This window comes from Anolis carolinensis, chromosome 2, assembly GCF_035594765.1.
Source record: "Anolis carolinensis isolate JA03-04 chromosome 2, rAnoCar3.1.pri, whole genome shotgun sequence".
In the NCBI taxonomy this organism is placed as follows: domain Eukaryota; kingdom Metazoa; phylum Chordata; class Lepidosauria; order Squamata; family Dactyloidae; genus Anolis; species Anolis carolinensis.
The window spans coordinates 188,045,641-188,070,948 of NC_085842.1; the positions used below are offsets into that span (position 1 = coordinate 188,045,641).

General features: G+C 44.9%; 1 protein-coding gene across 2 annotated transcripts in view; it reads left to right on the forward strand.

The window, feature by feature from the left end:
• Nucleotides 1-171: 171 nt before the first annotated feature.
• The window catches only part of s1pr2 (sphingosine-1-phosphate receptor 2), a 101,179-nt gene continuing 76,042 nt past the window's right edge, over nt 172-25,308 (forward strand). Inside the window, exons 1-2 of one of the 2 annotated variants that reach the window (XR_010003147.1) lie at nt 172-1,799; nt 9,338-11,148. The gene's annotated coding sequence lies outside the window, so the exon portion shown is untranslated. Of the gene's footprint in view, nt 1,800-9,337; nt 11,149-25,308 lie in introns of those variants that run through there. The other variant, XM_062971326.1, reaches the window with a different exon arrangement.

Sequence of the window (25,308 nt, forward strand, 5' to 3'; positions counted from 1 at the left end):
GCGTGCGCTGCGGGAGGCGTGGCCGGCCACGCCTCCCGCAGCGCACGCCCGCTGCTGCTTGGTTGGGACAGGGTGCCCACCGTGGGAGGCGTGGACAGCCCTGCTTCCCAGGCGGGCACCCTGTCCCAGCCAAGCTGCAGCGGGCGTGCGCTGCGGGAGGCGTGGCTGGCAACGCTTCCCGCAGCGCACGCCCGCTGCTGCTTGGCTGGGACAGGGTGCCCGCCGCGGGAGGCGTGGCCAGCCCCGCTTCCCGCGGCGGGCACCCTGTCCCAACCAGACTGTGGCAGGAGTCCAGCCCTTCCAGGCTGCGGCTGGACCTTCACTGTGGCCTGGAAGGACCGGATTCCCGCTGCAGCCTGCCTGGGACAGGGTGTGCGGGGTGGGAGGCGTGGCTAGCTCTGGCCTTGCCTCCTGCCGCGCGCGCCTTGGCCAAGCTGCCCACGCAGCGTAGGAGGCGGGGCCAGGTCTGGCCACGCCTCCCGCGCTGCCCCACGCTGTGGGGGCGGGGTCATGGCACCCGCGCGTGGTGTGGGAGGCGGGGCCAGATCTGACCACGCCTCCCGCGGCGCGGTGGGGGGGGGCGCAAAATTTTTTTTGCGTACCCCTGAAGATTCCCTTGGGCCGGTCCTGTGGAGGACAAAAGCATTCTGAAAACCTCTGCTTTAGAATATTCCTCTTTAGAGCTTCTGAAATGCTCAGAAAAGAGATCAACTGTGAGGCAGTCCAAGCCTGGATGAGTGGATTGCGTGCTGGAGAACCTTTCTGGAGACCGGCCCCGCCTCCCTCAGCGCACGCCCGCTGCAGCTTGGCTGGGACAGGGTGCCCGCCGCGGGAGGCGTTTCCAGCCCCGCTTCCCGCGGCGGGCACCCTCTCCCAACCAGACTGTGGCGGGAGTCCAGTCCTTCCAGGCCGCGGCTGGACCTTCACCGTGGCCTGGAAGGACCGGATTCCCGCTGCTGCCTGCCTGGGACAGGGTGTGCGGGGGTGGGAGGCGTGGCTAGCTCTGGCCTTGCCTCCTGCCGCGCGCGCCTTGGCCAAGCTGCCCACGCTGTGGGGGGCGGGGTCAGGGCGCCCGCACGCAGTGTAGGAGGCGGGGCCAGGTCTGGCCACGCCTCCCGCGCTGCCCCACGCCGTGGGGGCGGGGTCAGGGCACCCGCGCGTGGTGTGGGAGGCGGGGCCAGATCTGACCACGCCTCCCACGGCGCGGTGGGGGGGGCGCAAAATTTTTTTTGCGTACCCCTGAAGATTCCCTTGGGCCGGTCCTGTGGAGGACAAAAGCATTCTGAAAACCTCTGCTTTAGAATATTCCTCTTTAGAGCTTATGAAATGCTCAGAAAAGAAATCAACTGTGAGGCAGTCCAAGCCTGGATGAGTGGATTGCGTGCTGGAGAACCTTTCTGGAGACCATGCAAAATCATACTGAGTCAGCACCAAAATGCCTCTGATATAAGATAGGATCGACGACTTCGGCTGGCGTTTGCCTTGAGAACAAGCCAACAGATGCATACGTTCCCACTCGGAAAAACAGGCCGGATAGGAAAGGACCTGAGAACTTCTACTGTCTTGCACAGAGACCGAGGCGGGCGGTGGGGAGGAGGAGGCGCTGGCGGCGTGAGCGGCAGGAAGAGGAGCGCCCCCTCCTGGCCAAAGCGGGTCCAAAGGCGTTCGGCGGGCAACCCGCACACAGCTGGCTTCGCATCGACGGCGGAGCGGATAGAGGGAGGGACGCGATGGAGGCGGAGGCGGCTTACCAAGCCCAGTCCTCGACCCGGCTGCCGGTGCCTCCGATCGCCGCCGAGGTGAGTCACCACGGAACTCGCTTGATCGCCCCCTTCCCCGAGCGGACGGCTTCCACGACGGACTTTTTTTCTTCCCCTCCCTCGCTTCTCTCTTTCTCTGCTTCCCTTCTCCCGCTCTGCCAAGACCAGCCCCCCTCCCCTTTCTCTGGCGCCAAAGTCCCTCTATCTCTGTGCCTTTGTCAGACCCATTTCTCGTCCTCCTTCCCAAGTGGGGCTTCTTTAAGCTCTCCTTCGTAGGACTCTGGCAGGCGACTTTTCTGCACTAGGGATGCCCCTTCCTTCCTACTTTCCTTCCTTCTTTCCTTTCCTCAGTTGTCTTCTCTCCTTCCTTCTCTTCTTCCTTCCCAAATTTCCCCCCTATCTTTCTTCTTTCCTTCCCTCCTTCCCTCATTTTTCCCCTTCCTTCCTTTCTTCTTTCCTTCTCTCATTGGTCTTCCCTCCTTCCTTCTTTTCTTCCTTCCCTACTTTTTCCCTACCTTTCTTCTTTCCTTCCCCCCTTCCTTCATTTTTTCTTCCTTTCTTCCTTCCTACTTCTTTCCTTCTCTCCTTCCTTTCTTCCTTTACAAGTCTATGTTTTCTCTCAAAACCTCACCAGACTAGAGCCTGGATCCACTTTAAATCCAGTTCCTGCCTTCTGCAGAATTCTGGGGTTTGTAGTTTAAGGAGGAGCCCTTAAAATTCAGCCAGACTACAAATCTCAGAATTATGCAGGAGGCAGCAATCCGGTGGTGGATCCATGCTCTAGTGTGGTGGGGCAGACTTTTCAGTCTTTCCATCCTTTGTGGTACATGCGTTTGGGTGCATCTAGAACAGTGGTTCTCAGCCAGGGGTTCCCAGATGCGTTTGGCCTTCAACTCCCAGAAATTCTAACAGCTGGTAAACTGGCTGGGATTTCTGGGAATTGTAGGCCAAAAACATCTGGGGACCCCCAAGATTGAGAACCACTGTGTTTGATACACACACACATTTAACTGACATGGCTCAAGGCTGTGGAATCTTGGGACCGGTAGTGTAATACGGCCTTTAGTCTTCCCTGCTAAAGAGGCCTGTTGCCTTACCAAACTACACATCTATTGCAAGTTCTTCTGTGGCAAGACTTGTGTTCAGTGGGGTTGTGGTATCTGTTAGAGTTTGATTCCAGGACCTTCGTAGATATTAAAATCTGTGGAGGCTCACAGGGGTAAAATGGCACCCCTTACATGAAATGACAAAATCAAACTTTGCTATCTGGATTTTTAAATGTTTTTTCAAGCGACGGATGGTGGACTCTGTAATGCGGAATCTGTGGATATGGAGAGCCCGCTGTATTTCAAGCCATCTCTGCACCACAGCGTCCATTGGGCCGTTGCTCAGTGCTCAAACGCTCACCCAGTGATGGTCAGCATTTCCCCTGAATGCAACAGTTGTTTCCAAGATGTGTTGTGTACCTTCAAAGAGATTCCAGTTTTTGGTACTGGTTTTTGGTACTGGTCTCCGCGGGCTTTTCATTGGCAAGGAATTCTTGTGAGGTGGCTAGCCATGTCTGCCTCCTGAAATACAGACTTGACAGCCTCTAGTATTTTTCCATCTGAATGCTAAGCAGAGCTAAACCTGCTTAGCTTTTGAGATCAGACAGAATCTGGTGTCTTCCAAGTGCAATGTTCAATTTTTCTTAAGAATGAGCTATTTATTGAACAGGGGAGGATGTGAATCACTGGACTTTTTTCTCATATCTGTGGTATTTGTGTGCTGCAAGGCAGCTTGGCAAGGCTGGTCCAGTTAGGCCTTTACCTGTTCTTGTCTGAAATCTGATATTGATGCAGAACAAAAGGAGCAAAAAACTAGGGGCAGGAGAAAGAGGCTTATTCATAGCATACCATCTAGAACAGCCCAACACTAACCGGTGAGGAATTGTGTCTTAAGAAAAGGGCTGGTCCTATTAGCTGAGTGTGAAGGCTGTCTCAGACAGCTGGTTTTGGAAACTGAAAATGGAATAAAATTACTCATTAAATGTAATGTATTTTTGTGATATTTTCATTGTCAGGAAGGGAAGAAGGCATATGCAAGACATGTTTTGCCTTAGGTGCCAAAACAGCTGCAGTGATTTGAGTATTTGAGTATTACATATCGTAGTTCAGGGAGGAGCTGGATTTGCTTCTCTTCCTCAGGCAGCAAATTGTCTTGGGCTAGTCCCATATAAGCCTTTACCATATATGTGAGCTTTCTCTTTCTAAGGCCCCTTCCACAACTGAATAAAATATTACATTATCTGTTTTAAACTGGAATATATGGCAGTGTGGACTCAGATAACCCGGTTCAAAGCAGATATTGTGGCATTTTCTGACTTGATATTTTGGGTTACATGCTGCAGGCCCGGCCCAACACGGGACGCTAGCCACGCCCCCGCGTTGGGCGCCACGTTCCCAGGGGCGCTAGGCCACTGCAGCTTGGCTGGGACAGGGTGCCCGCCGCGGGAGGCGTGGCCAGCCCCGCTTCCCGCGGCGGGCACCCTGTCCCAGCCAAGCCGCAGCGCACGCCCGCTGCTGCTTGGCTGGGACAGGGTGCCCGCCAGGGGAGGCGTGGCCAGCCCCGCTTCCCGCGGCGGGCACCCTGTCCCAGCCAAGCCGCAGCGCACTCCCGGGAGGCGTGCGGCGGGCACCCTGTCCCAGCCAAGCTGCAGTGGGCGTGCGCTGCAGGAGGCGTGGCCGGCCACGCCTCCCGCAGCGCACGCCCGCTGCAGCTTGGCTGGGACAGGGTGCCCGCCGCGGGAGGCGTGGCCAGCCCCGCTTCCCGCAGCGGGCACCCTGTCCCAGCCAAGCCGCAGCGCACTCCCGCTGCAGCTTGGCTGGGACGGGGTGCCCGCCGTGGGAGGCGTGGCCAGCCCCGCTTCCCGCTGTGGGGGGCGGGGTCAGGGCGCCCGCACGCAGCATAGGAGGCGGGGCCAGGTCTGGCCCCGCCTCCCGCGCTGCCCACGCCGTGTGGGCGGGGTCAGGGCACCCACGCGTAGTGTGGAAGGCGGGGCCAGATCTGACCACGCCTCCCGCGGCGCGGTGGGGGGGGCGCAAAATTTTTTTTGCGTACCCCTGAAGATTCCCTTGGGCCAGTCCTGCATGGCTGTATGGAAGGGCTTACGCGCATATGAAGTGCCATGGAGATTCAGCTTAGACTAGACCTTTATTAATTAATTAATTAATTAATTAATTATTGTTATTATTATTATTATTAGGGAAATTCTTGATTCAGCGCAGACTAATCCTTGATTAATATTATTATTATTATTATTATTACAGTAGAGTCTTGCTTATCCAATGTTCTGTATTATCCAATGCAATTTGCCTTTTAGTAGCCAATGTTTTTGTAGTCAAATTTTCAATACATTGTGAAGTTTTGGTGCTAAATTCGTAACTACAGTAATTATTACACTGTCCACACACGACAGTCTGCTTGGAAGTATAACCAGCTGCCTGTTTATAATCACCAGTTTTCAAAACTGTAGAGGATGAATTTGATGATGAAACACAGCTCCAAGGGAAGCATTTGGGCACCATAAAGAGGCTACAGAGCTCCTCCGGACATAATCATTTCTTCTGGAATTACAAAGCAGGATTATAGTTTTAGGGGAATCTTCCTCTCTGGAGGTACCTAGTATTAAACTGAGCCTGTGCTCATGGGAAAATAGGAATTGTGGAGCTGAATCACGATACTTCAAGACACCGTAAGGGTCATGAAGCACAATCCTTACCAGGCAGGAAAATACAATTTAACCACAACACCCAATCTCTGCTTTCAAACCTTCAGAGAAGGAGACTCCACAAATATCATTTGGATCAATTCCTAAATGCCCCAAAAACCAAATTTGTCCACATGGGTAGCCTTTGCTTTCTGATTATTCACAAAATTTATCTCAGGCACAAAATAATGACAAATATAATATAAGATTTCCTTCTAGCGATGAATAAAGTCTATATCATATTTAGGCATATATACGCAAATGTAGATATTCCCAAATGTGGGAAAATCTGAAATCCAAAACAGTTCTGGTCACAGGCATTTGGGATAAGGAATATTAAACCTGTAATTTGAAACCATTTAAGATTTTTTAAATGTACCTGTATATGTGGCTTATGAAGACTCCATTGATATAATAGGGTTTTCTTAAGCAAAGAAAACTCAGAGGCGGTTTTGCCAGTTCCTTCCTCTGAAATATAGCCTAGGAAAAGGTAAAGGTTTCCCCTTGACATTAGGTCTAGTCATGTCTGACTCTGGGGGGTGGGGCTCATCTCCATTTCTAAGCTGAAGAGCCTATGTTGTCCATAGAGTAGAGTCTCACTTATCCAACATAAACAGGCCAGCAGAACATTGGATAAGTGAATATGTTGGATAATAAGGGATTCAGGAAAAGCCAATTAAACATCGAATTAGGTAATCATTATACAAATTAAGCACCAAAACATCATGTTATACAACAAATTTCACAAAAAAAGTAGTTCCATGCGCAGTAATGCTATGTAGTAATTACTGTATTTACAAATTTACCACCAAAATACCACAATGAATTTAAAACACTGACTACAAAAACATTGATTACTAAAAGGCAGACTGCGTTGGATAATCCAGAACACTGGATAAGCAAATGTTGGATAAGTGAGATTCTACTGTAATATGAAATAATTACTGTGGTAATCCAGTCCAACCCAATTCTGCCATGGAAGACACAATCCAAGCACGTCCAACAGATGGCCACCCAGCCTCTCAATAATAATAAGAAGAATAAGAATAAGAATATCATACAGTCCTAAGGTTAGGAGACACTCCTAAGGATCATCTAGTTCAACTTCCTTCTACCATGCAGGACGACACAAACCAAGCACTCCTGACAGATGGCCATCCAATATCTGCACAGTAATAATACACATCGAATCATAGCATCAGACAGTTAGGAGACACTCCTAAAGGCCATCCAGTCCAACCCAATTCTGCCGTGCAGGACACAATCCAAGCGCTCCCAACAGATGACCACCCAGCCTCTCAATACTACTTCTACTACTACTACTACTACTAATAATAATAATAATAATAATAACATCATCATACAATCCTAAGATTTGGAGTGACCCCTAAGGATCATCCAGATCAACTTCCTTCTATCATGCAGGAGGACACAATCCAAGCACTCCTGACAGATGGCCATCCAACCTCTACATAATAATGATGATGATAATAATAATAATAATAGTAATAGAAGCATAGAATCCAAGAGTTTGGAGAGACCCCTAAGGGCCATCCAGCCCAACCCTTTCTACTATGCAGCAGGACACAATCCAAGCATTCACAACACATGGACAACGTATAAATACTATACAATACTACACAGGGACATAGACCCCCTCTACCCTCACCACTTTCACAGTACACAAACAACCAAATGCATACTAAACATAAAGACAACCATACAACAGACATTCAATACCACCACTACCTCAACAATTTCTCACCAACACCACCAGACAATGCCACAGCAACACGTGGCCGAGCACAGCTAGTTACAATATAAAACATTAACATTCATAAAATGCAGTCATAGCTCTGGATAAAAAGAAGTTGTTTCAACGGACATATCCCAGTGCCGACGTTATGCCCACTGTAAGTCCTCAGACTAATCCTTAAAAACCTATGTAAGATCAAAGGCTTGCTTTAAAAGCCATGTTTTTAAGCTGGAGCGGAAGGCTTGAAGGGGCTAGCCTGATCTCTCTGGGAAGGGCATTCCAGAGCCAGGGCACCACCACCGAGCAAGCCCTATCTCTCGTCCCCACCAACCGTATTTGAGACGGTGGTGGGACCGAGAGAAGGGCCTCCCCAGCTGACCTCAATGCCCATGCCGGTTCATAGAAGGAGATGCGGTCCTCAAGATAGGTTGGACCCGAAGCGTATAGGGCTTTATAGGTAATCACCTCGACTTTGAATTGGATCTGAAAACTTGTTGGGAGCCAATGGAGCTGCTTTAGGAGGGACATGGTATGTTCCTATAATTAGCCCCAGTTAGTAATCTGGCTACCGACCTTTGCACTAACTGCAGTTTCCGAGTCAAAGGCAGTCCATTGCAGTAGTCCATTCTGGATGTAACTATAGTGTGAACCACTGTGGCCAAGTCAGGCTTTTCAAGGTATGGTCACAGCAGGCACAGAAGAGTCCATTAATATCCCAACATCCTGTTTCCAAAAGTGAGCCCTACAACCCCTACAAGTAAGTCATTTTACATCCCCAGTTCCCAGATATATTGCCTCTGAACATGGAGGCATCATTTTGCACAATGGCTCATAATCATTATTCAAGTATGAATTTATCTAACCTTCTTTTGGCGTGATTACCGCATCTAGACTAGATTTAATGATCTGAAAGCTACAGGAGGGTAGATTTTGATTGATTATTAGAAGGAACAACTAGAGAGAGAGAGAGTATTTCCATCTCTGGAGGTCTTCAAAAGAAGCTGGACAGCTCCCTGCTGGGGATGGTTTTAGTTTAATGTGTCCCAAACTCTGGTCTTCCAGGTCTTTTAGGCTCCTTCTACACTGCTTTATAATCTAGATTATCAAATCAGATGATCTACATTATCTGCCTTGAACTGGATTATATGAGTCTACATAGCCATATAATCCAGTTCAAAGTAGATAATCTGGATTTTATATGGCAGTTTAGAAGGAGTTGTGGACTTCAACCCCCAAAATCCCTGATTATTGTTCAAAACAGCTGAGTTTGGAAAACAGTTTATCTGGAGAGAATACTAAGCAGAAGGTTGGACTTAATGGCCCATGGGCCCCCTTTCAATTCTATGTTTCTGTGGTGGGCTTTTTCAGGAAAAAAACAATCTTACTCTCTTCATTGTGTTTATAGATTCTCATTGCCATTCCACAATGAGCTGATGATATCCTTGGAGGAAACTCTCCTCCTGCACTAAAAATGTTGTGTGTTTATATGTCTATGTTCACACATGGACACACGTTATGTCTGTTTGGGGATTTCACAAGCCAGAATCTGGCCTTCACACTAATGTTCACTTTCTAAAAAGGGCATTTTAGTTAATTGGTTCTTTTTGATTAACAACAGAATCTGAACATCAGGAAGAACTTCCTCACCGTGAGAGAGAGCTGTTCGGCCGTGGAACTCTCTGCCTCAGAGTGTGGTGGAGGCTCCTTCTTTGGAGGCTTTTAAGCAGAGGATGGTTGGCCATCTGTCGGGGGTGCTTTGAATGCAATGTCCTGCTTCTTGGCAGGGGGTTGGACTGGATGGCCCATGAGGTGTCTTCCAACTCTACAATATTATTATTATTATTATTATTATTATTATTATTATTGTTGTTGTTGTTGTTGTTGTTATAGAATCTCCAAAGTAGCCAATGGCCATGCTAAAGCATTCTGCAAATTCTAGTCCAGAATAATGACTTCTGGCAATTCATGACTGTGCATTTAAATATTTCAGCAACATGTTTTTGCATTTGCCCTTGGTGGAACAAGCTGTAAGTGCAACCTAAGGTCTTTTCTCCTCTTTCTCTCATTTTGTAGAAATCCCTGCACCTGGATTCGAACTGGTTAACTGGAACTTGGACACATTTGTCTTTCCTTATTTCCCTCTTCTCCCCATAAAATCCAGGTGATTTCTGTATTCTTGGAGAAGTTTGTTTACTCTGAAGCATTTATCAGAAACACCTCCTACTCAGAAAATCCCCAGATAGACAGCAGCCATTGGGATATCTCTCCCACTTCCTTGCCCCCCATCTTTGCTGAGGTTGTTTGTTTTAGACTCTTAGAGGTTGTCCTTGAAATCATCTGTCACCTCCCTCCTTTAAAGGCACTCCTTCCCTATAATCCTGCCTGCCTGTCTTGGCTCCTCTTGTTCCCGAAAAAAACCCACACGCATAGCCCAAGGACTTTTCCGTTCACCATCACAATCTTCCAATTGTGTTCTGGATGTATTTGGAAAGCCCCGATCTTTCATCCAACTCTCCCTGTAACTTATGGACTCTTGCGGCAAGAAAGATTCCTTTTTTCCCCCACTCCCCCCTTCCCAGGCTTTCTCTTACTCCACCTCTTGTTGTCCTTCCCTTTCCCAAAGCCTCTTGCCAAATCTCAGAACAGCAACAAAAACCATCTGTTGTTATCGTGGACACTGCACGTGGACACTGTTCCCTAGGCTTATGGCCTCAGATGTGCTGGAGTGAGGTTGCCGGTGGAGTGGGGGACTGGGGTTGGGACGCTTTTTCTGTTTTCTCAATCTGAGGACAGGCTTCAACTGTCATCCGGACATGGGCTGCAAGATGTCCCCAAGGCAGATCAATAAAGAGGTTGCTGGCAGGACATGTTTTTATCACTGGAAATTAGATCAGGAAGAAATAGCTGTTCTCCGCCCACACATACTATTTAGGAACTTGGAAGAACTCTCTCCAGCTAGGATGACTTCACCCATTATCTTCTCTGTCTGCTCCACCCTGTAACTCCTATGACTTGATTCTCGACTTCCACAGGACAGGAAGTGTCTTCATGGCATTTGGCTCCTTAACAAAGGTGTCCTTCTTGGTCATTCATGGAGGGAAGCAGAGGTCAATAAGGGGTGAGTGTGAATGGACAAAAAGGGTCCCCCTTCCCCACATTTTCAATAGGAGTTTCAGAGCAGCATCAGGCCTGGGGGGACAGATATGAGGATAATGCAGAGATCAATACACAGCAGGGATTTTGCATCTGCCTCTGCTGTTCCAAATAAGGCTGTAAACTCATGCCAAAACTTCAGCTCCAACACCTCTACAATCAATTGTCCAACTCCTTCATGAAATTTAACATTAGTCAAATGACAGCGCAAGGCATTTCGCTGCCACCATAGCAAGAAGATCAACTATCGTAAGACCATTTCTTAAGAAGTCATCCCTGAACTCCTCTGTATTAAACAACTACTGGCCCATTTCAAATCTCCCTTTTTTGGGCAAGGTTCTAGAGCAAGTGGTGGCTTTTCAGCTCCAGGGATTCTTGGATGAAACCGTCTAGATCCCTAGATCCCGTCTAGATTATCTAGATCCCTCGCAGTCTGGTTTTAGGTCTGGTCACGGAATGGAGACAGCTTTGGTCGCTTTTCTTTGCATTTCTTTGAAAGTCAATATGCAATAAGCTATAAATTAAAACTAGGGGATACATAAAATTATACACAAAAGACTTCTTTGTTGTTGATGCTGTGTGCCTTCAAGGCATTTCCAGTTTTGTTACTAAGGGCAAAATGGCCTAGGCCGCCGGCCGCCTGGGCGATCGCCGGCCGCGACCAGGAAGTAAGGCCCGAATGGCCTAGCTGTGCTGTGCGCGTGCGCACAGCACACCTAGGCCATTTTGCCCTTAGTAACAAACTAAGGGCAAAAATGGCTTATCTGGCTGTGCGCATGCGCACAGCCAGATAAGCCATTTTTGCCCTTAGTTTGTTACTAAGGGCAAAATGGCCTTACTTCCTGGTCGCGGCCGCCGATCGCCCAGGCGGCCGGCGGCCGCGACCAGGAAGTAAGGCCCAAATGGGCTATCTGCGCTGTGCGCACGGGCACAGCGCAGATAGCCCATTTGGCCCTTCCTGGTCGCGGCCGCCGGCCGCCCGGGCGATCGGCGGCCGCGACCAGGAAGTAAGGCCCGAATGGCCTAGCTGTGCTGTGCGCGTGCGCACAGCACACCTAGGCCATTTTGCCCTTAGTCAACAAACTAAGGGCAAAAATGGCTTATCTGGCTGTGCGCATGCGCACTGCCAGATAGGCCATTTTTGCCCTTAGTTTGTTGACTAAGGGCAAAATGGCCTAGCTGTGCTGTGCCCATGCGCACAGCACAGCTAGGCCATTCGGGCCTTACTTCCTGGTCGCGGCCAGGGCACCGGGGGCGGGGCCAACTCTGGCCCCGCCCCCCGCACTATTCGCCCTGGCCCCGCCTCCCACACAGCGTGGGAGGCGGGGCCAGGGCACGCTGGGCGGGGCCAGGGCGTGGGAGGCGGGGCCGGTGGCGGGGGCGCTTTTTAGCCCCCCGCTTAACATTTAAAAATATCTCCGGCCGGCCCTGGCTATAAAACATACAACATATAAACTACACAGCAAAGCTACAACTACACAAAACTAAACTACACACTAAAAACAAAAGTACAAAAAAATAGCAGAAGAGAAAACACACGACTTTCAATTACCCAGTTGATGGTATTAATCAGTGTCCAGGTAGGATAGGAGATGTTTTCAATGCTTCAGTGAAGGGACTTGTCTATTTACTCATTTGAAGAAGTTTGGGAAGGCACAAGCATGACATGCTAGGCTACTTTTACTACCTAATGAACGAGAGGTTGAGCCTCACATGACCAGCATCCCCTTCACTGTTTAAGCAATTGTGGATATATTTTACACATCCAGGCATTCAGATTCTGCCCTCTGATGATGCTGTCATCATCGTCATCATGGTCATTTGAATCCATGTTTACCAGGCCCAAATATTGCATGATCTTCATCTTAAGAACAGTCTGATGTGGATCTAAAAGCGATGAATTCCTCCAATGCAGATATAGTTGTCCCTCCAAATTTGTAGGTTTGACTTTGATACATAATTATTAAAAATTTCATTAAAATCTTATCTTTAGGAATCTCTAGGTGGTCCAGTGTGATTCTGTGCTCCATTTCCAATGAAAGGAAGTTGATGGAGTACCTATAAATTCCTAGAAAGGCATCCTTTCAAGTAAAAATTGATCTTTTTTTCATTTAGTCCTGTGCCCTTGCCCACAGTGAATGTGGATGGTTTTTTGGGGGTAGATAGGGATAAAATTAGCTAACATTATATATCCTCAAGGTAGTTAAATACGGTAGAGCTTCAGTTTCACAGAAATGGCTGAAGTGAATTTTGTGAATCAATTTTCACTTACAGTGCTAAAAAAGATGCTACAGGTCGGTCTTGTGTGATCTTTTTCCTATATGCTCTTTATTTATTTGGGAGAATGAAAGACCACTATTTCTGAAATTACTAGTGAGAATGTATTTACACTGATTATCTTGTAAACTGATTATAAGGGGACCTAAATGAGTTTAAAATATTATTATTATGATTATTATTATTATTAATAACAATTTTATTTATATTCCGCTCTAGCTCACCGAGTGGACTCAGAGCAGATTACAACATACACAGATAGGCAAACATTCAGTGCCTTTAATACGGTGGAATAGCAATGACATACAAACACACAGAACAAAGGTAAAAGCTTCCCCTTTCATCTCTAGCCTTCTGGAGGCAGTGCTCAATTCTGTTCCATTTCTAAGCTGAGGAGCCTGTTGTCCATAGATACTTCCTGTTCGTGTTTTGCCGGCATGGCTGCATGGGTGCCTTTATTACCTTCCTGCCACAGCGGTACATATTGTTTTACTCACATTTGCATGTTTTCGAACTACTAGATTGGCAGGAGTTAGAGCTAACAGCGGGAGCTCACCCTGACCCGCAGCTTCGAACTGGCGACCTTTAGGTCAGCAGATTCAACGACTCCAAAATAGAACTCAGAGCAATTTGCAGTGGAAACAAAGATGTCTCTAAGCATTTCTGTTCCCTTCAGTGTATCTTTCTTAACCCAGGAAATACTCCAGCAGAAACTAATAATACATGTGAAGCAGATGGGACATTGGAAATCCCATTAGTTGCTGTTTGAGTTATAAAGTTTTCCTTCCTTCCTGTTTCAAAGTGCTTTGAAAGATAGCTGAGCAGTACATATTAATATGGCATTTTTACATAATCTTAGAAACTGTTATGACAGTGCTAAATATAAAGAAAAGTGATTTTTAAAAAAACTATAATTTGTCCTGTAAGATCCCAGTGTAGTCATTCTGAATCAGCCAAAAAAAAAAGTCAACACTCCAGTTGTTGGAAGTCTCATATTGACCAGTTCCTACAAAGAGCCAACATTTCTGCAACTCCTTCCTCGATCTCATTAGCAGTTAAGAAATGATACCTAAACAAGTGGACAGACATTTTTGTTGTTGTTTTCTGTTGTGCAAAGGATGGACATTAAATATGTATCCATTGAGTACAAGTGTGTGTTGTTTTTCCTTGCTTGAATTTTGCCATAGACTGACATCCGAGGGCTAGCACTGGCTTCAGTGTACCTGAAAAATTATTTTGGCCCATACATCACTCTACATATTGCTCCTTCTACTCACATCTGTGACTTGTGATCAGTACATTTGCAGTGAGAGTATATATGACTTCATGAGGAAAACAGCACACAGCAATGACAGCATCCTTTATTTGAGGAAAGAGGAACCACCGTTATTTGCCAGCATTAGAATATAAATTTAATCTGAAATCAAAAGCTCAGTGTGGGCAATTTCTACCTATTCTGATTTTGTCATTTGGATTTTTTATTGATTACAGACAACTTTGTGCAACCAAAAGAAGCTGAAAATGCAGCTGGAATTTATTTTTCAAATATCAAGGTTCAGACAAAATCCAAAACATGAAATGGATTTAGATATGTAAACTCTTCCAGAAAACAACTTGTCCAAGCCTTGTTGCAATAACAGTATTATTTGCTAAAAGTCCTCAAAGAAAGGGTATCTTGCAATAGAATCACCTTTTTGTGTCTTTCTTAAGTTGTTGGTCCAGCCACATGTGGAAACAGTTGGAACGGGAAATAATAATGACGACCCTCTTGTTGTTTGAGTTTAATTACTAAAAGGGAAGCTGAGATCAAGGAGGGTCTTTCTCTGTTTTCCTTTTCTACTTTTTCTTTCTATATGAAAACAAGGAAGCTTTGGTGGAGAGCGCCATAGATGGAATTTGGGTGCTTTTTTGTCATGGTCACCTCTCTGAAGTGTGGTCTACGCCCACGCATTTCTAGGAAGCTTTTATGACATCATCTCCCTCTCTCTCCCTTCCTCATTTCTGTGTCTGGCAGCCTCCTTCCTTGTTCCTGGGCTTTTTATAGAGCATACTTTAGAAGCTTGTTTCTCTCATTGCCTTACAGCTTCCTTAATACTTGAGAAGATTAGAAACCACAAGCACCCTGCTTAGACAAGACAACCTGAATTTCTTTGGTTCACCATCAGAAGAGAAAGACATCCCAAATAATCATTTATGAGAACTGTTTTATTTAATGGACTAGCAAAGTATTTCATGGCCCCAAGTCACATTTACTCCAGCATCACACACTTATCGTCCCCCAAGAGAAAAACTTGAGTTTGGCTTATGGAATTGATCTTCTGTAACAAAAACAAAACCTTCTAACCCATTGTACAATATGTCAGGAGCCCCCAGTGGCACAGCAGATTAAACTGCTGAGCTGCTGAACTTGCTGACCGAAAGGTCGGTGGTTTGAATCCAGGGAGCGGGGTGAGCTCCCGCTGTTAGCCCCAGCTTTTGCCAACCTAGCAGTTTGAAAACATGCAAATGTTAGTAGATCAATCGGTACCACTCTGGCAGGAAGGTCACGGTGCACGATGCAGTCATGGCAGCCACATGGCCTTGGAGGTGTCTACAGATAATGCCGGCTCTTCGGCTTACAAATGAAGATGAGCACCAACCTCCAGAGTCTGACACGACTAGACTTAATGTCAGGAAAACGCTTTATCTTTACCTTACAATATGTTATCTCTTCCCAAATGGCACATCTATTTGTGATGTTCATGTTATCCTCCATCTTTCCTAAAATGGTAACCTTAGCTTGGTCTTTCCCCTTCTCGCTATTTCTGGGTTTTTTTATCAGTTGTCATGCAGTCCACCAACTCTGAATCGATGCATAACTGTGTTCCCAGACTGCTATCTGGGTATATTTACAGACCTGTGTTTCCAGATCTTAGGGCCTTCTTAGAACTTCATCCTGAAATAGAGCAAATTTTAGGGGTTGCAGATAGTGAAATCTGGACCGCGGATAGCTGATACTCAAAGCGTGGATAAGCAGATAGCCAGTACCAGTAGCAGGCCACCTTTGGATCTGTGCCTGGCAAGACCAAGAAGCTATAAACCCAAATTTCCCAAATCAAAATATCTCAGTTGAAGAAAAAAGCCACAGAGGTATTTTATTGCAATCCAGTTGGAAAGGATGACAGCTCACAGTAAACCCGCAGTGGTTTCAGCAATATAATATTGTTCTTAATTTGACCCGGGTCAATGCTCAACATTAATCCCACTGTGCCTCTTCAAGCATTTCTATACTCTTGAAACATGGAGCCCCATGGAGCTCATCAGACAACACAAGGTTTGTTTATTTATTTACCATGCTAATATCCCGCCTTTTTCAACCCCCGGAGGGTACTCAATGTTGTTCAGTAGGTTCCCAGTTTGAGCCTGTTTCTCAAGTGTGTAGAAATGCAAGGATTTTAAAGATGCATAGTGTAAAGAAGTGTGTGATTTTATTTTGTTTATAGATGACATGTTTATTTGATTTTGTTTAAACAGTCAGTTTTGGTTAAGTTTAAAATGGTGAGTATTAGAGCTGATAATACCAGGAGGTAACCAGCTCAGCATTATGAGACAGGTTGTCATGACAACAGGGGCAGAGCCAACCGCCGTTTGGAAAAGAAAAGAGGGAATGTTTAAAAACGCAGTTTAGTCTGTGATTTCTAGTCACAGGGAACAGACTGGTTCCAAGTTTGAAGGAAACCAGGGAGGCAGACCTTTCATAGGCCAGACTAAGCAAGTTGGGTGACTTGTTTAGGGTCATTTATAGAGGCTGTGGATTAGGGAAAGTTAATCCCAGTGGATCCAAGAGATCAGTGTTTAGTTTAGTTCTGAGAGAAGGAAATATTTTGAAAGTTGGAACACCTCACATCTATTTGTAACCGTTAATCTAAGTGCCTTTAAGAAGTTATAGAAACCACTAAGCTCTGTACACGAAATAAACTTGTTTTGATTTTTAATCCATCTAAGTCTCTGTCACAATCATATTTTAAGTTAAGCAACATCACCATCAAAAGTAAAATAAATAAAGAAATCTTAAAAAGAATAAGTGCCATCTGCCTGACATCTCCTCCATTTGGTGGCAGCGAAGATAGTCATATATATAATAAACAACTAATTAAAATCATCATCAAGACATCTTTAAAATTGGTGATAACTGGGTGGTGGGATCAAAAGGATTCCTCCCTGTCACACACCTTTACACATAGGAATCGACTCCAGATGGTTTCCTGCGCATGTTAAGACAGCAACATTTAGGTGTGATGGGTATTTCTTTGTGTTTGTTCTGTTTTGTGACATTTTCCTGTGCACAATCCTTAAATGTACCCCAAAGATACAGTTATCACAATTGCTATAAAGTACAGCAGACAGAGCAGTAAATAATAATAATAATAATTATTATTATTATTATTATTATTATTATTATTATTATTTAATGAGCATCTGCAATGCTGAAGTAATGCTACTTTGCTGTACAGGCATTTGGAAGTTCTCTTTTTTAAAAAAGTGAGGGGAGAGAAACTGGGAGGAACTTGCCCTCTCCCATGTGATGGCAAAGCAGACATGATTTCTGTAGAATGGGAGAAGGAAAATGTGTGATGAGGATAAGTTCCGGATCGTTTGGAGATGAAGCAACACAAAATGTCATGCTAAGAAGACAATTTCCCCCAACACCCCCTTCTCCCCCCCCCCCCCCACACACACCCTTCTCCCCACACACTGATGGGATGAAATCCTTACTAATCCTCAAAGTTATAGGAGAGGAATCTAAGGGCAAGAGAGCTGTCTTGAAAAGAGGATATAAATATTGATACAGATACTCATGGTAAGCAATTTCAGAGTTGCTCCTGTGGCTATTCCAAGGGATCAAGCTGTTTCACTCCTATCTCTCTCAAAGTTTATTAAACTGTAACTGGCACCAGGCCCAGCAACAAGGAGCAATGGGGAAATACTGAGCTGCCCCAGAGTATGCTGCCTTAGTAGTAGCAGCAGCGGGTTACTGTTTTGTGGCTTTCCCAACATTCTCAGCTTTCTCACATTATTCTAAACTGTAAGCCACTGAACAATTTCCTCTCCTGGTGTGAGGCACCTCTGAGATGCACTATGGTTTAGTGAGAATTGTGGTACAACTCTATGTATTTCTTCTTCACTTCTGCTTGGGCAATTGATTCCACTCCTTTATTTAGCTTGCATTCTTTCCCCAGCACCTCCTGTGTAGATATTTCACTTCTGTTTCCTCCTTTTCTTCCCTCTCAATCTTATCTTCCTACTGTCTGATCCACAACTCTTATCTATACTTACTTTCTCCTTAGTCCATCTATTTCTTGCCATCTAGGGTCTTCCACATCTCCTCATCAAATGTCTTCTTTTCCACCCTCTTTCTTATCTTCTCCTTAATAATTATAATCTGTCTATTCCCATAATAAAAGTGAAAGTTTGTATGTGTGTCTGTTCACACAGACAGCCTCTGGGTGGGTTACAACTGTGACTAAGCAGCAATTAGAACCCAGGTCCCATAGATCTCTGGTAGGGTACCTGCATGTATCCTGACGGTTGCCTGTGGCTCTGGGCTTATTTTCATGTAGCCCTTGGCTTTGCTTGTTTCTCCTGGTGCTCTTCCTCTCCTAGCCAACTTTCTGGAAAATTGCTTCCTTTTCTGCTTCACTGAGTATTAAGAAGTCTAGAAGGGTTGGTAAGATCACAATGCTGGGGAAAATGGAAGAAAAAAGGAAGAGCGGCCGAGCAAGGGCAAGATGGATGGACGGTATCCTTGAAGTGACTGGCTTGACCTTGAAGGAACTGGGGGCGGTGACGGGCGACAGGGAGGTCTGGCCTGGACTGGTCCATGAGGTCACGAAGAGTCCGGGACGACTAAACGACTGAGCAGCAGCAGAAGGGTTGGTTGGAAAAGAAGGACTGAATAAGAGGGAAGATGTTGCAGTTCTGCAAAGCTCCAAATTCTAATCTCAGTTTGGTTCTGGATTACCCTGCTTTCCACTACAAGCCCTGTTTGGTATTTCGAGTGGATCAACCTTCCTCAATAGGAAAACAGGAGGTTTTCTCAGCTCAGAGATGAGAAAAAAGAAGTACGGCTGTGTGAGATTTCCAGTTGCTGTTTGCAGGGCTTTTTAAAAATTTGTTTGCCCAGCCCCTGTGGCATACAAACTCAGGGCATATTAGCATGATTTATTCTGCTAGCATAATAAATACAGCTCTCAAAAGGCAACTTTTCTCAAGGGCAAAATCTTAACTTCTGGAGCATGAAGTCAGTCTGTGTAGGTGTTTGGAGTTTATGTGTCACACGCTGGCAGCTGCCTTCACCGTGTGTCTGTCTGTCTCCCTATTTGCGTGTTAGGTTGTTGCATTCCTCCTCTCTTGGCTCTGCTTGGAAACATCCCTTGTTCTTAAACCCACACAGCCAGATTTCCCCATCAGCTTTTTCCTCGGGCAGACAGAGTTGTGCAAGCATTTAACGGCTGCCTGTTCTGTTGGAGTCACAACAGGCTGCTATGCTTGTTGATATCAGCCTCTACATTTCTTCTGCTCATTTGTGTGTGTCACTGATAGATCCAACCTACTTCTTTTACTCTCAAATTGGACACATTAGTCAGGTCTTTGTGCATCCAAACTTTCTTCCTGCTTCTTTTTTTATTCACCCTTAGAAGGCTGCACCGGGATGAGGATTGTGTTTTAATTCACATTCATCCTAACTTGGTTATGGCTGCATTACATTTTCCGACTTTGCTTCTCTTTGCTCCCTAGCTGTTAATTCTCCCAAACGAGTCCTCCTTCTTGATGCTGTTGTTGCTCGTGACTCAATAGCCCTCAGCCACAGGCTGGGACATGCCTGGATTTGATTTTTTGGGGCTGGCTATGCTGGTACATCTTGGCATGCTGAGTTCTACCAGGTCACGCTGCAGGTGCCCAGCTGGCTTTTTTCCTGCGTAAGCCACCACCCAGTTGGGAGAAAGACAAGCTGAACCTGAAGAGGATGGGAGATGAATACAAGGATTCCTCTGTAAACCAAGGTGGGAAATCTTAGACTTCTGAAAGGGGAGGGGCAGGTATCAATTCAGGTCTCAGTGTTGCTGCAGCCAGGTGAACTACAGCTGCTTAGCCCCTCCATTTTTTGCGAAGGGATTCACATAGTCTGCTTCTCCTGAGTTTGGGCAGCCTTAGCTGTTCCTTCCCTTCTCCGGTACGTAGGTATTTCTGTGCTGAGTGGGAAGCTTTCCCCTGCCATTGCTATCTCAGGAGTTAGTGGTGAGGTCTGTGTCATTTTAACTTTGTCTGCACAAATGTTAAATGGTTGAAGAAATGTCTGTACATTGAACTCTTGAACTTGGCAAGGTGATAAAACCTTTAACGGTTTGGTTAGAAATCAGTGTCCCACATAGTTTTTTTGTTAGTGCTGCATGCTTAATTTGAATCTGAGTTGACCCCTTAATAATAAGGGCTCTGTGTGAGTGACTCATGGCTTCGTTTTGCTGTTGTTGTTCTGTGGCATCTTCGAGACTAGCATGCTGATAGTAGATACCAAAAACTGTAACAGAAAAGTGATATCTCCAGAATGGGCTAATGGAAGTGGCATTATCATTGAATGGGATACTGGAAGTGGCATTGCCTCTCACCCATGTGAGTCATGTGAGGCATTGTCAGTCTTCCTTGACTATGTTTTTTAGGATCTCAGATACTGAGATCGTTCTTTATCTTGCTACTTGTTTACTAGAGATGCCAGAGACCTCAAGAAAGCACCTTCTGCATGCATCATGTGTTTCCAGCTATGATGCTATTGCTCTCATTGAACATGTTTGTTCAATGTCAAAGTGCGGTCTCTATATTCTGTACCATTAGCAGCATGGAAAGATGCTGGATATACTACTGCCCTCATTGAAAGCTATCTAGGCCTGCAGTATGTTAGAGTGGAAAACTTTGGCCCTCCAGATGTTTTGGACTCAATTCCCAGAAGCCCCAACCAAGGTAAGCAATGATGAGGAATTGTGAAAGTTGTAATCCAAAACATCTGGGGAGTGAAAGATGCTCTCCTTGTTTCCTGCGGCCACATTGGCTCGTAGCAACTTGTGGCCTCCTTTTCAATTGCTCTGCACTTCTGGGAGAATTGAGAAGATCCATACTCCTTTGGTGACATTATACATCAGTGGTTCTCAACCTGGGGTCCCCAGATGTTTTGGCTTACAACTCCCAGAAATCCCAGCCAGTTTACTAGTTGTTAGGATTTCTGGGAGTTGAAGGCCAAAAACATCTGGGGTTGATAACCACTGTTATACATCCATGTAATTCACTAACCTTGTTTACTAGGGTTGTCCAAATATTCGTTATGTTTCTCGTTTCGTAATTATTTCGGATTGTTCTCGTTTTTTGAAACGAGTATTGAAACGTTTTCCCTGGGCGCAACTGGCAAAGTAATTCGAACCATCGTTGGCCCATTCTCTAATTGTTTCTTAAAATTTTCGTTAAATTCTTTCCTTCCAATTTTTTTTTAAAAAAATATTTGTTTAAAATTTTTTTAAATTTTTTTTTGTTTCTGCAACCTAACATGGATGGGAGCCTAGTGCAGCCTAACATGGCTACCGCTCCCTGGCCAATCAGAGACTTCCACAATGGCTGAAAAAGGTGGGGGCTAGCGTCCTCCACGTCCACTTGGAGGATCTCTCCACTCCCCAACTGAGCCAAGCCATTCTGGGTTGGGATACCTAGGAGAGAGGGTGTTTCGCACGCGCTGGGAAGCTGCTTGCTTGCTTAGGGGAGAGAGGGCTAAGTGACTGGGGGTAGATTGTTTCTGTTGTTGCTGGTTCGATATTGTGTTTTTTTGGGGAGAAATTGGCTGGGGGCTTGGGGCAGAGTCCTTGCTGTGGCTGGCTTTAGGAAACTTTTTTTTTCCAAAGGACGTCTGCGTCCCTGCTAGTGCTGAGCTTGGGGTGCTTTCCATCTACTCCTGAGGGAGACCTTTTGCCTTTCTGTTTTCTTTTTTGGAATTTAGCAATCACCACATCAGCCCTTCTTTGCAATCCTGAAAGGGGGGGGGACTTGAAAATAAGGACGTCTGCGTTCCTGCAAGTGCATTGCTTCCCTCCCGCTCCATTTGTAATTTCAAGCCCCCGGGCTGAGTGTTATTGCAGCAATCACAAAGACACACATTGTTTTCAAACCTAAAGGGTACATTGGAAGAAATAGTTTCCAAAGGACGTGGGGCACCCGCCAAGGCATTGCTTCCCTCACGCTCCATTTCTATTCCCAAGCCTTGGGCTGAGTTTTATTTCTGCAATCACAAAGTCAGACATTGATTTGATTCAATAGAGGGTCCACAGCAATTTATAGTTTCCAAAGGACGTTGCCAATCCTGTCAAGGCATTGCTTGGCGTGTGCTGCATTTCTAATCCAAAGTCCTCAGCCAGAGTTTCATTTTTGCAATCACAAGGTCAGCCAGTGGCACCATTGATCAAAAGGTTCAAAGGCAATTTATAGTTTCCAAAGGACGTTGCCAATCCTGTCAAGGCATTGCTTGGCGTGTGATGCATTTCTAATCCAAAGTCTACACAAGTAGAAGAGGGACTTTTACAGTGATAAGAACCCAATTGAACAGGAAATAAGACTTTCAAACCAGGAACAGGTTTCTTCAAATATTGAAAAATAGTGTATTATAAAAAGTTATGAAAATTCGCCAAAAATCATAGGAGACAGAAAACATTCTGCAATTTGTTGAGCAAAGAGTGTGGAATGTGTTCTCCCACTGTACCAAATTTGATGAGAATAGCTCAAGAAATGAGGGCGGGAGACCCCCAGAAAAGTCCCCCCCCCCCGGTTTCCTGTTTTTTGGCGATTGCGCATGCGCGTCCGCCATTTTAGAAACATTTTAGAAACATTATGAATTTTCGGAAATATCCAAAAATTTTGGGTGAAACATTAAGAAATAATTTCTACATCGAAGAGCCAGCACCCCCTACTTTAGAAACGAGAATTGAAACATTTTTTCCATCGATCGGACAAGCCTATTGTTTACACTAGGATTGGTTTTAGTTCCAGACAGAGAAGTAAGATGACTACATCTCCAATGCTTCCAAACCCTCATACCTACTAGTGCCTGAGAATAAGATGTTTTTTCCTCACTTCTCAGTCCTTTGTACTTGATGAGACAAGACCCTGCCAATTGTTGGAGGTAGACCAAAACACAATCTGTTCATTGAGCTTTTGTCCTCTCTGTATTATCTTCTGCTAATAGATGAAGTGTGAAATGAGCAACTTTTATTAATTCCACGCAATTCATATTGTTTAATCTCACACTGTCCTAGGGCCCAGGTTTCTGTTTGTTTTTTAAGCAACTATTCTGCCTTGGTCAGACTACAACTGGAATACTGTGTCCAGTTGTGGGCACTGCAGCTTAAGGCAAATGTTGACAAGCTGGAAGGTGTCCAGAGGAGAGCAACTGAAATGATCAAGGATCTGGAGAACAAGCCCTATGAGGAGCGGCTTAAAGAGCTGGGCATGCTTAGCCAGCAGAAGATAAGACTGAGAGGAGACATGATGGCCATGTATAAATATGTGAGGGGAAGTCATAGTGAGGAGGGAGCAAGTTTGTTTGCTGCTGCACTGAACAAGGGCTTCAAACTACAGGAAAGGATATTCCACCTGAACATTAGGAAGAATTCCCTAACTGTGAGAGTTGTTCAGCAGTGGAACTCTCTGCCGAGGAGTGTGGTGGAGGCTCCTCCTTTGGAGGCTTTTAAGCAGAGGCTGGATGGCCATCTGTCGGGGGTGCTTCGAATGCGATTTTCCTGCTTCTTGGCAGGGGCTTGGACTGGTTGGCCCACGAGGTCTCTTCCAACTCTAGGATTCTATGATTCTATGAACTGTTTTTTTTTCTATTAAAACAATACCTTCATTTGGTTCCCTAGAAATTGGAAGAGTTACTTTTTTAGGAATTAAACTTCTTAGTCTCAGTGTTGAAGAAATTCAATACTTTAGAAAAAGCAACACTCGTTTAGATGTAATTTTTTCAACTATAAATTGGATTTTAAAAATTAAATCAGATTTCAACATTGTCTTAAACTGGTAAGTAAGACAAAGGATCCTAAATCAAATAAATCATCATGTTTGTAATTATACAGCTTTTAATTATATTCTGTGAATATGGTAATAACAGGTTATTGAAATGGAAGATAACATGACCGGTCATAGTTTCCAACTAGTGAACATGCACTTTCTTTTGCTCTTAGTTTTAAATGAAATGTTTAAATGAAATGTTTTCTTTTAAATGAAATGTTTGAAAAGGTTTTTGAATATAAAGAATTTAGGATATGAAATAGTTAAAACAAAGAGGAGGACTCTGGGTATACATACAAGGGATTCAGGGGTGTAGTTGGGGAAGGGCAAAATCATCCCCCAGTCAGAATACTCCCCCCCCCCCCCATTAAAGTTTCCACCATTCCCAAAACTTCTAAATTAAAATTTGAATTAGAAAAACAGTATGGGCATTACAAGGAAAGTGACAGGCAAAGTTACCAAAAGAATGTGAATACAAGGAATAGATGAGTTCAAGGTGTAAGTGACTGCCAATGTTTCTCTGTCTGCAGTGCAAGAAATTTGGGGACTAAAGGAAAAATTTCCTGGGAGGGGCAAATTCTTATTTTGATGAGCAAATACCTTCATTTCTCCCCTTAAGGATTCTGTTGTTTGTTAAACCAAGAAGTAATCTGAAAACAATTCAGACTAATTGCTGAATGTATTCCTGACTTCTGATGAATATGTATTGAACTTGTATTGAGCAATAATATAACTCTACTAAAATGGTGATTAAGTGGTTAGAACTGTGATTTAAATAATTCCAATTGAGACCTTCTGGGAGGTAGCTGAAATCAAGTCAACTCTGCCCAGGGCCCGCCAGCCATCACAGGTACTGGGCCTAAAGTCTCAATAGCACTTTCTGCTCCAGTGGTACATTTGTCTTGAAACTTTTTAAAAATTACCCGTCATGTTGATGGCATTTGGTTTTAACTTTACTACTCAAACAATATGGGTTCCATATTGGGAAAAATAATATATAAATAAACTTTTACAGTATATACACTACATTCCTCTGTTTCATATCATGCTGGCTCAGGTTTTTGGATGCCTACATCAGTCAGAAACCTTTCCATTTGTTGATATAAGAAAAAAAATCTTCTCTTGTCCCAAACAGATGAGATGTTAGAGATCTTCAGTTATATTTTGCATTTTTCCAAAAAAACAACACTTTAAAACTTAATAACAGTCATGGAATTGGGTTGGATGAAAATGGCATGGCCCTTTCCTCCAAGCTGATATTTGCTGATAGAGAAAACCTGTATTTACTCATCCCATAGGAGCCAACATAATATAGTGGTTGGAGTATGTTTTGGAAAATGGAAATCTCCATAACCTTTTGGAGATTTTATGATCTTTGGAAAGACATTACAGTAGAGTCTCACTTATCCAACATAAACGGGCCGTCAGAAGGTTGGATAAGCAAATATGTTGGAGAATAAGGAGAGATTAAGAAAAAGCCTATTAAACATCAAAATAGGTTATGATTTTACAAATTAAGCACCAAAACATCATGTTAT